Source organism: Carlito syrichta, unplaced genomic scaffold, assembly GCF_000164805.1.
Source record: "Carlito syrichta isolate Samal-C Ts95f unplaced genomic scaffold, Tarsius_syrichta-2.0.1 Scaffold304418, whole genome shotgun sequence".
Classification (NCBI taxonomy): domain Eukaryota; kingdom Metazoa; phylum Chordata; class Mammalia; order Primates; family Tarsiidae; genus Carlito; species Carlito syrichta.
Window position 1 is genome coordinate 235,209 of NW_007248514.1, and position 9,513 is coordinate 244,721.

Below are 9,513 nucleotides of genomic sequence, written 5' to 3' on the forward strand. Positions count from 1 at the left end.
TTTTATTTTACTTTTTATTTTCTGACTCGTCTTCTTTCCGCGGGTGGAAAACTGGACTGCGGCCAGGGCTGGCCCCCACTGCCTTCGCCCGCACTTCTTTCCGGAACCTCCTCCACTCTCGGTCTGACTCTCGCCGTGGACCCGGGACCCGGACCGGGCCTGGGCGGCGGTGAAGGGAAGCGCTCGCCCCACGGCGAGTGAACGCCGCCGGCGCCGAGGCCAAGACTCTTTATTGAAAAGAAAACACACCTCGGCGACAATGTCTTGCTGCTCGCGTTGGGCGGGGGGAGGGGCGACAGTAGGGGCGCCGGAGCCGAGCAACCCTCCCACGGAAAGCCTTCCCTCGCCCCAGAGAGGAGATCCGTGGAGACGCCCGCGTCTGCGAGCGAGACTCTCGGGCTCCCCGTCCCCGCCCCACCTCGCCCCGCTCTTGGGGGGCAGCTAAATGTGATCCTGCCTTGCTGTGAAATTTCTGTACCTTCGACCTGGTGTTAGGTGTGCAAAGTCCGTGTCCTACCTCCGTCTGCGCCCAGGCCCCGCCCGAGCCCACTTTCTCCCCGTGAACGTGTAGAGCCCTCCTTTGAAATGTCTTAACGGGTGCGTGGAGGTTTCCTGACCTTTTTCCAAGCGGTGTCCCACTCCATAGATTTATAGCGACAGTCTATGCAGTTGTTACCTCCTCTCTCTCTCTCTCCCTCTTTTTTTTTTGAAAGATTGGGGTGGTGGAGGCAGTAGGGAGATGGGATTGGGCGCCTCCCCCACGCCGGGGCCTGACTTTTTGTAAATAAATTTCACCAGGGTTTCTTTCTACCCTGAGGGGATGGGGGGGAGGACGCGCCCAGAATGAGATTCCAATCACCCGTCACCCTCCATGTGCGTGAGCGCGTGTGTACACGTGCAGTCCCCAGCCTGCTCCCATCCCAGAGGGATTGCTGTGAATTTTTTTTTGGTGGCAAATAAAGATATTTCATTCTGTTCAATATTATGATTTTATTCGACCCTTTTATTAACCCCTCTCCTCTGAAAACCCTCCATGCTCCCAAGGCGGCGGCGGCAGAGGAGGAGGAGGAGGAGGAGGAGGAGGAGGCAGGCGGGCAGAGGTGAGGGAGGCCGGTGCCGCCGGGCCTGGACCTCCTCTCCACCGGCAGGGCCCAGAGTATGGCGGCAGCTTCCTCACGCGCTCAGGCTGAGGACATTCCACAGCTACTCTTAAGCCCTTCTTTCTCACGTGCAGCCTGAGCTGTGTCCAAACGCCCAGCAACGGCTTTCCGTTTAAGTACACGTTTGTTGTGGAGTTAATTGTAACCATCATCGAATTTAAATTTATAGGAATTTTTTTTTTTGGCTCCACCGCCCTTCTGCCAGATGTCTCCGTCTGTCGCAGTTAAATGTGTAGAGTTGAGGGTAGGGTTTTTTTTTTCTCTATGAGAAGACTGTATTGGAATTTTTATATGCAGTTCTTAAAGAAGGAGGGGAGGGGAGTGGAGGAGAAACTAGTCCCCCTCCCTCTCCTCAGCAGCCCCTGAGGGTGGGAAGGTGGGGCCTGGTTGCTTCCCCCTGGCACAAATGGCCAGGCTCCTCCAGACACAACAAGACGCCTCGGCTGGGGCCACCCTGGTGTTTCTACACTGGGTGTCCCAGAGTAGAAAGCCCCAGAGATTGGTTTTGTAGGGGTTGGCCCGGGGTGGGCCACTGGGGAAGGAGATGATCTGTGGGGACAGTCACCACACCCATCTATATATATGTGCTGCATGTTTCTACTGTATAAAGATAATCATGGCCCTTTGGTGCTCTCAGTGAGGGCACTTTGTGGGTCTCTGTTCCAAATTCGTTATTTGGGGGCAGAGGTTCGGGACCAATTCTCTCATCCTTCCCTTCTCTTGCTGTTTTTGTATAATTCAAGGAAAATGTCTTTGTCGATACAGTTCTGTTGGATGAAAGGAAAAAGCATCATGACTGTCAAATCCAGGTTCTGTGGTTTTTGATGGCAAGAATCTCCAGAGGCAGCTGAGGTGTCTGACTCTCTAAGGGTGTAAATGTGGCTCTTGAGTCAAGATTTGCAAGCTGGGGGTTTATATGCTGCCCACAAGTCCCTCATGTGCATTTTATTTAAGTCAGTGAGCTTCTGGGTGCTGGGATATTATTTGTTCGCTTTTGCCTGTAATATGGAGTAAACCTGACCACACGCACCTTTAGAGTTGTGTCCCTGTGGTGTGTAGCCACTGGCAGTGTTTGGTGAGTGTGGTCAGCAACACAACTGAGGGTCCTCTGTGCGTGCGTGCGTGTGTGTGTGTGTGTGTGTGTGTGTGTGTGTGGCATTTCTCTAGGTATGATGTTTATCAGCTAGCCACAGTAGGAAAGATTAGCCTGCTGGCCATGTTTTCTGTAAAATTAGGATAGAGATAATTATGTACAACAAACATGTTTATAAAGGAAAATATTAACCTTCAACGCCTCCTGATGTTGGAGAAAAATATTGAAAACCCGCAGCTACCACTTTCTCTGCAACGCACAGCCCAGAAAAGATCTTCAGCTCCAGAAGAGATTTCTGATGGATGAGAGCAGAGGGTCATCGGGAAAGAAAAACAAAGGCTTCTGTGACCCAGACCCAGGAACCTGCCAGTCCTTGGTGACCCTCTAAAAAGCAGAAAAAGGGGGGTCTCTGGCCCCCAAACAAACCCACCATCGGACTCCCAGGATGTCCAACCCCCCTTGCAGGTCAGGGGCACTCTGGGCTCAACCTCTTGGGGTAATCCCCTCCAGGCAAAGCGCTGCCCTGGAACAAAAGATCCCCGTCTAGACGCCGCCATAAAGCGCCCCCCGCGCCTCTAAACCCGGTTTCATTTCGCCCTTAACGACCCAGTCTGGCCTGTATTAGAAACCGCTTCCGCCCTAAATAGTAAACAAACCTGCAGTGGAGGGTCTTGGTTCTCCCAACACACCCAGACCCCCACCTCATCACCCCCTTGCCCCATATTTTTTCTCTTTACTCCAAGCCTTTTCAGCTCCCAGCTCCCCAGCTCCTCCCCCCCCCCAGTAAATAAACCCGAGGCCGAGTTCAAAGTTTCCCGGAGCTAAGGAGGAATGTTGGTTGTAAAAATCCAAGTTTATAGCGCACGTGGGAGTTTACAAGGGTATTAAGTGGTGTGGGCTGGGAGAGCACTCTAGGCTCCTCCCCCTCCCACTATGGGCTTTGGGGGTGCAGGGGGAACCAGGGGCACTTGTAATGAGAAATGGGTTAGGGGGTAGCCTTGGCTTTGGGATATCTTCTCACTCACCCTTAGGTTGCTGGGGAATGGTGGTATGAGCACCCCTTTGGAAGAGGGTTCAACTCCCCCTAACCAAGCACCTCTGAGGGAAAGTCCATGGGTTCTAGGTGTCCCAGATGGAGAGGCTGGGGAGCCCTGTTTTGGAGGAAGCACAAAAGGTTCAAGCCAGGTGTCTGAAAGGTGAACAGAGCTGGGGACACCTGGAGCCGTTTCTCAACTGGAGGAGGAGAAACTACCTTGGGCTAATTTCCCGAGTGGGCTGAGGGCAGAGAAGGCTTTTCTCATCAGGGCAAAGAACTTTGAACTTCAAGGGAGTCAAGGGCACCACCCCTTTGTCTCCCCGCCCCTCTCAGGAATCTGTAGGGCAATTGTTTCTGGGTCAATATTCCCTGAAGGGGGCAGCCACTGGGGTTTTCTGGTGCCCAGGGCTGGATAATGCTGGATGCTAACTCCTCCCTGCTCAGAGCCCGCCAGAACCAGTGCACGCGACTACGCTCTTTATTATTCATATAAACCTTCGGAAAAGGCAACGCCCGGGAAGTTTTTATAACTTTGTTTGGCATAAAAATTTTACAAGATTTCCCCTCCCTTCCAAAAAAAAAAAAAAAAACTTAAGTTTTGGACTTGCCATAGGACGAAATTGCAGATCTTTGAGAGGGAGGGGAGAGCAGGGCTCTGGGGTGGGAGGTGCAGGGAGGGGAGGGTATGGAACTGCCTCTCTCTGTCTGAGGCAGAAGGCTTGAAAGCTTGGGTCAGTCCTTCTGGAGGCCCATCTTGAACTCGGCTTTGGGGGCTGCCAGCCAACAGAGGCTGCAGGTCACCGGGACAGGCCTGTCCACTCTGCTCTTGAGACACTCCTTACAGATCCCTAGAGTTTGGATAATGTCAGCATGACAAGACCTTCCCCCATAGCACCCTCTGCTCTCATGCGAGAGCACATCTCTCTCTCTCTCTCTCTCTCTCCCCCTCCCTACACTCTCTCTCTCTCTCTCTCTCTCTCTCTCACACACACACACACACACACACACACACACCTCTGCACACTCCCCTCCAATCCACTGCACAAACCAGAGACCCATAACTTTGACTCAGACTATGGATTTGGGAGACTCTCTGCACACACAGCCCTGCAATCCTGCTGTCTGTGAAGTCGACAATGCGTTTGAAGAAAGAAACCAAACCGCCAAGAAATTCCTGCCCAGAGGTTGCAGTTGTTGCAGGACCAAAGGAGACAGAGGGCCAGCAGGGCTGCAGTCCAGGAGTGCAGAGAACAAAGGTGTCCGTGTGGGGACATGGCCTTGGGCTGCCAAGCCCAGATGACCCCTTGGTCCTGCCCCCCACCTGAGACTGACAAAATCCCATTCCCTTATTTCCTCTGACTCCAGCTTCGGGAACACCTATTGAGCTAAACTTTGGGCCATGTTAATGCTCAGCTCTGGAGGTCAGGACAAAGATGGGGCGCCTTCTCCAAAGGTAGGCCTGGTAACAAGGCTCCTTTGGGGCGATGGAAGTGAAGATACCTGACACCTGGGTCCTGACATTCCTGGGAGCCATCGGCCTTAGTGGGGATGTGCCCCAGAGCCTGCTTCTCCTTCCTCTAATGGCGACTGCTGGGGCCTGCCGCTGGCCACCGGCCGCCAGCCGCGGGCCGCCAGCCACCCTACACTTCGCCTTGTGAAGATCCAGCTAAGGCTGAAGGCGGAAGGTCAACTCCAAGCCTTAGCAGCCGGGCTGGGAAGGCATGTGACTGAGCTTGGGGTTTCACTCTCACTGAGCCTAGCACAACAGAGAAAAATAAGAACGGCTAGGACAGAAAGTCAAGGGGAAGTCAAGAATTGGGGGGGGGGGGGCGGGAAGCAAAGAATAAATTGTATAATAAAGAAGGAAAAGACGAAATGAGGAAAATAAAGAAGACAACTAATTAAGACAGAAAGAGAAAGGATCGGAAAAGGAGGGAAAACATCACAAGAAAAAGGGGAAGAAAGAAAATAAAGAAGCAAACAAAGGGAAAGGAGGGTGAAATAAGAGAGAGAAAGAAAGAGAAAGACAAGAAAAGAGAAAAAGAAAATAAAGAAGGAAAGACAAACAGGTCTTTGAAAGGAATTCAGCCGGTGAGGAAGGATCGGGTTTTTCTCCGCAGCAAGCCAGGCCAACCACATCCCCGACTCTGGCTGGAAACCTTCCCTACTGGGGCAACTTAGAAGCAAACCATTAAAGTGGGGAGCAGGGCCTTCCCCCCAAGACGTCCTCCCACCTGTCTCCTCCTCCCAGAGCTTCTCTGGAGGGGTCTGCGGTCTGGTTTCGATTCAGGAGGCAAAGTTAAATCACTGGCCGCGTCGGCAGAGCAGGCAGCAGTCAGACTGGCGCGGGTTATCAGACTTCAGGATCGGGGATCTCAGAGGACACTTTGGGTAAAAGTGAATATCTGTGGGTGTATATACACAATTAGACATGTGTATAGATGCCAAACTCCACAGCATCTGGGAGCCAGTGTGCACAGTGTCCAGCTGTGACAGCGATTCTGCCCGCCGGGCTGCCGGGCGGCTGCGAGCTCGGGAGCAGACTGGAGGCCCTTCTAAGCGCGCCTCAGCCTCCTACCTCCCTCTCATACCTGTTTGAAAATCTTTTTTTCTGGGCCTCTGAGCAGTCCAGATTTTGTCTGGGATTTCCCTGCTGCCAATTCTGCTGGGACGGAGCTTGGTACCAAGTAAAGAAGAAAAGCAAATCTTCCCTTCAAGTTTTAGGAAGGGAAGGATTTCTCTCGGCCTCCAAAACAAGAAGCAAAATCCACAGTCACTGGTGGGATTTTGTTTTCCATTTTGCAGGAAGAGATTTCAATACACACACTTTATTTTTATTTTATTTTATTAATTTACTCCAAAGGGAAAGAAACGCTTCTTTTTTCGTTTCATCTTCAGAATTTCCCAGATGACTTTCTTAACTTCTTGGGGAAACTCTGATAATTTTCACTGGAGAAATCAAGGTGCTTCTGGGGCGTTCTGAGGGCTCCAGCCAAGAGAGCAGCCGAGGTTCCTCGTTGTTCCTTGAGCACTATACTTTCCTTCTTCTGCTTTCACAGGGGGATCCCTAGTGCCCGGCCTCAGCCTGCCCCGAGGAACCCGGTGGATCCCCCTGGAATATCTGAAGAGTTCCCAAACCCTCCTCCTCTCCCTTCAGGCGTAAGGAGGCCCAGTCCCATGCCTGCTGCCCCTCCAGGGCTTGAGTACAGGAGGAGGGAGAAAGGAGCCAGGGCTCTGGGGGTGGGTAGGATCTGTCAGGACATATGCACAGCCTGAACTCCACTGTGTCCCGCAGCCCCTGGATTTTCTTGGCCCGAAGTTGAGGTAAGAAGAGAGAGCCCCGCGGTTAGGCGTAGGTGCAGGTCTCTCGGCACTTTCAGAAAGTGGGGTGAATAGATGAGTAAGAGCCGATATGGAAGTGATTCCAGCAACGCAGACTTCTCCTGGATCCCAATCCAGTTGCCAAGGGCGCAGGCCGGAGGTCTTGGCCTGTGGGGCAGGGCGATGGGAGCCTGGCAGCGGCAGCAGGCGGGGTGGCTGTGGCGGCCTGCGTGCCTTTGAACGCCAGGCCCGGACAATAGGACGGAAACGGACTTTGCTCGTGGCCTCGGGAAAGACGGAGCCCAAGGGGGCAGGGCTGGGACCCAGACTGGCAAAAGGCTCCCCTTGCCCAGTCCTCACACTCACTTTTTCCTCCTTTTGCCTCCACTGAGGCAGAATCCCAAAGTCTGCGAAAACCCAACAAGTTATTCCAGTCTGCGTCCGCGCGCGGGCTCTGGTTTAGCAGCGCTGGGTTTTCGTTTGTCTTGCGTAATTAAAGGCAAACATTTGTCCCACCGGGGGTCCCACTTAGGCTGATGAATTTGATTTCTTTTTTCATTAATGGGCCGTGTTTATCATACTTCTAATTATTCCAACTTTAAACACTATTCGTTCTTGTGAGGAAGTGGGAGTTGGCTCCTTCTCCCTGGGGGTATTATTTTCATTAACAATGGCCAGGATGTTGAAGCAACTTCATCCCTCCCTTGGCTGAGGTGAGAGGTGGGCTTGGGACGGGGTAGACTGGCGGAACCCTGAGACCGTGGGTGCTCCAGGTTACGTCTGCCTTGAGGCTTGTCTGAAGTTTCTCTCCTTCACTCTTTTCTGCCCCCTCTCTCAATCCTTCCCCCCACACACACTGGACTCAAACCTTCTCCTTCCAGGCTCCTTCCTGACAACCTTCCATGGATCCCAGCCTGGCCCAAGTAGAGGCTCCGGTAGTGCTGTCCCAGCCCTCAGCGACTAGCACCTTCAGAAGTAAAAAAAAAAAAACCTAAAAAACAGGAAAAAGCCGAGTGGCCGCAGGGCACCTGGCCGCGGGGGGCGAAAGGGCCCACCAGACTCCAAAATGGGGGGCAAGGGCAGGGAACTGGGATGCTAAACTCCAGGGACAAGCACACCAGGCAGGAAAATAAAGGAGATGTGAAAGAGGGGGGAGGGAACCCCCCAAAGCCATATAATTCTCAATTGCTTTGGTCTTTAATTTCATCGTCCCATAAATGAGGAAATATCAGTTCCCATACTAAATTTTTATCCCCGGCTGATAAATATGACGGGAAATTTTCGTTGGGTCCTCGTAAAAGGGAACGGTTTCGATCAAACTGGTGGGGAAAGACTTATGCAGATAATACAAACAGAGTGGCCATAAAGTCTCGGCCGTTTCCCGCGGGATGGGCGGCGGGACAAATGGCTCCCTGGACAGACTGCTGCCGGGGCTGTCCCAAGTCTCGTCTGGGGCCTAAACAGACTAACCTTGCACTGGACAACCCCCCATGCTGAGGCCACAGCGGCGACCCCTGCAAATGAAAATACAAAACCATTTCAGATCTCCCCAGGCCGGTGCTGCAAGCAAGTCACACACTCCACATTTCCTTTCAGTTTTCCGGAGGTTCAGGGACCCCAGCGTCTTTTCTCTCCACTCCCAGACGGGGGGGATTCGGCGGATTTCTTTCCGCAGCGTCTTCTGGCCGCCGCCGCCGGCTTGGGCCTCCCTAGAGCGGTCTGGCCTCCTCCACGCCAGGACGGCTCGGGGCTCGCGTCCGCGCCCCGCCAGCCTCCAGCCCTTCGGAAAGTCGAAACCCGAGGCTCTGTCCAGGGAAAAATGCGGGGCGACCGGAAAGACAAGTTTTTCTCCAGATTCCGTTTCCTGAGGAAGGGGAGGAGAGTTTAGTTCGCTTTGGAAGAAAGGCATGGAGGAACGGACAGAACTATTGGAAACATACATCTCCCCTGACTTCTTCCCTTTATTAAAAAACAACAGCAACAAAAAAATAGACTGGCCTCACTTCTTTCAAAAATGCTCCCAGCCCATGCGCTCTGGAAAGGACACTTCTCTGGGTCGCATTTTGTCGGTCTTGTGTGCTGGTTTCCCGTGTGATACGTGACTCCTCCAAACGGGCCGAGGCTCCGCGGGCTCCCTCTTTCTCTCCGGGAATATTCCCTGTTTTAGTGGGGGCAAGGTCAAGCGGACAGTGAGGGCCGCCAAGGGCCTGAAGCAAAGCGGCCGAACCGGCTCCAAGGCCAAAGCCCTCCGCCGGCGCTTGAGTTGAGATGGTGACCCAGGGGCCGCCCACCCAGCCAGGCCCAGGCCGGGGCTCCGGGTCGGGGAGCGGTGCCGCTGGTCGCCGGCTTCCTCCTCCTCCTCCCCCTACGTCCACTCCTTTCCTCGGCAGCCCTGAAGTGACCGTGACCCCCTCTCTGGCACGCCCCAGACACTGGAGGTGCCCCCACAGGGAACTTGCCACTCAGCCAGCCTCCAGCACGGGTTCCCCAAGCTCCCAGCCCTGAGGCCCAAGCCCGAGAACCAGGAGGCAGGAGAGCAGAAACTTTAGTCCTGTTTGGAATTCCTTAACTTTCCCCCCACCTCACTGTTCAACGGGAGCACCCCCCCATAAAAAAAAACTCACCCCGCCCCTACCCCAAGGGAAGAAGCAGGGGACAGGGGCTGGGGAGATGAAAAGGGGAGATGGAGAGAGGGGAAGTACCTGAATCGTGTCCTGACCTTTTAATTTGAATTTGACTGTTTTGAGCCCCGAGTTGCCTCACTCTCTCCCTCTCTCCCGCATTTCCCCCCTCTCCGCCCCTTTCTCCCCGGGAGTTACAGGCTGGTTCCCGGGTAAACAAACCCCACTCTCCCCAGAACTCCCCCATCCCCCTCCACCCCCCTGCCGCCCCTGCCGCCCGGG

General features: G+C 53.9%; 1 protein-coding gene across 1 annotated transcript in view; it reads left to right on the forward strand.

Moving 5' to 3' along the window:
• Positions 1-980, forward strand: part of HOXC11 (homeobox C11) — a 3,251-nt gene extending 2,271 nt beyond the window's left edge. The window contains exon 2 of the mRNA XM_008059885.1: positions 1-980. This exon is cut by the window's left edge and continues 272 nt beyond it. The gene's annotated coding sequence lies outside the window, so the exon portion shown is untranslated.
• Positions 981-9,513: the final 8,533 nt, after the last annotated feature.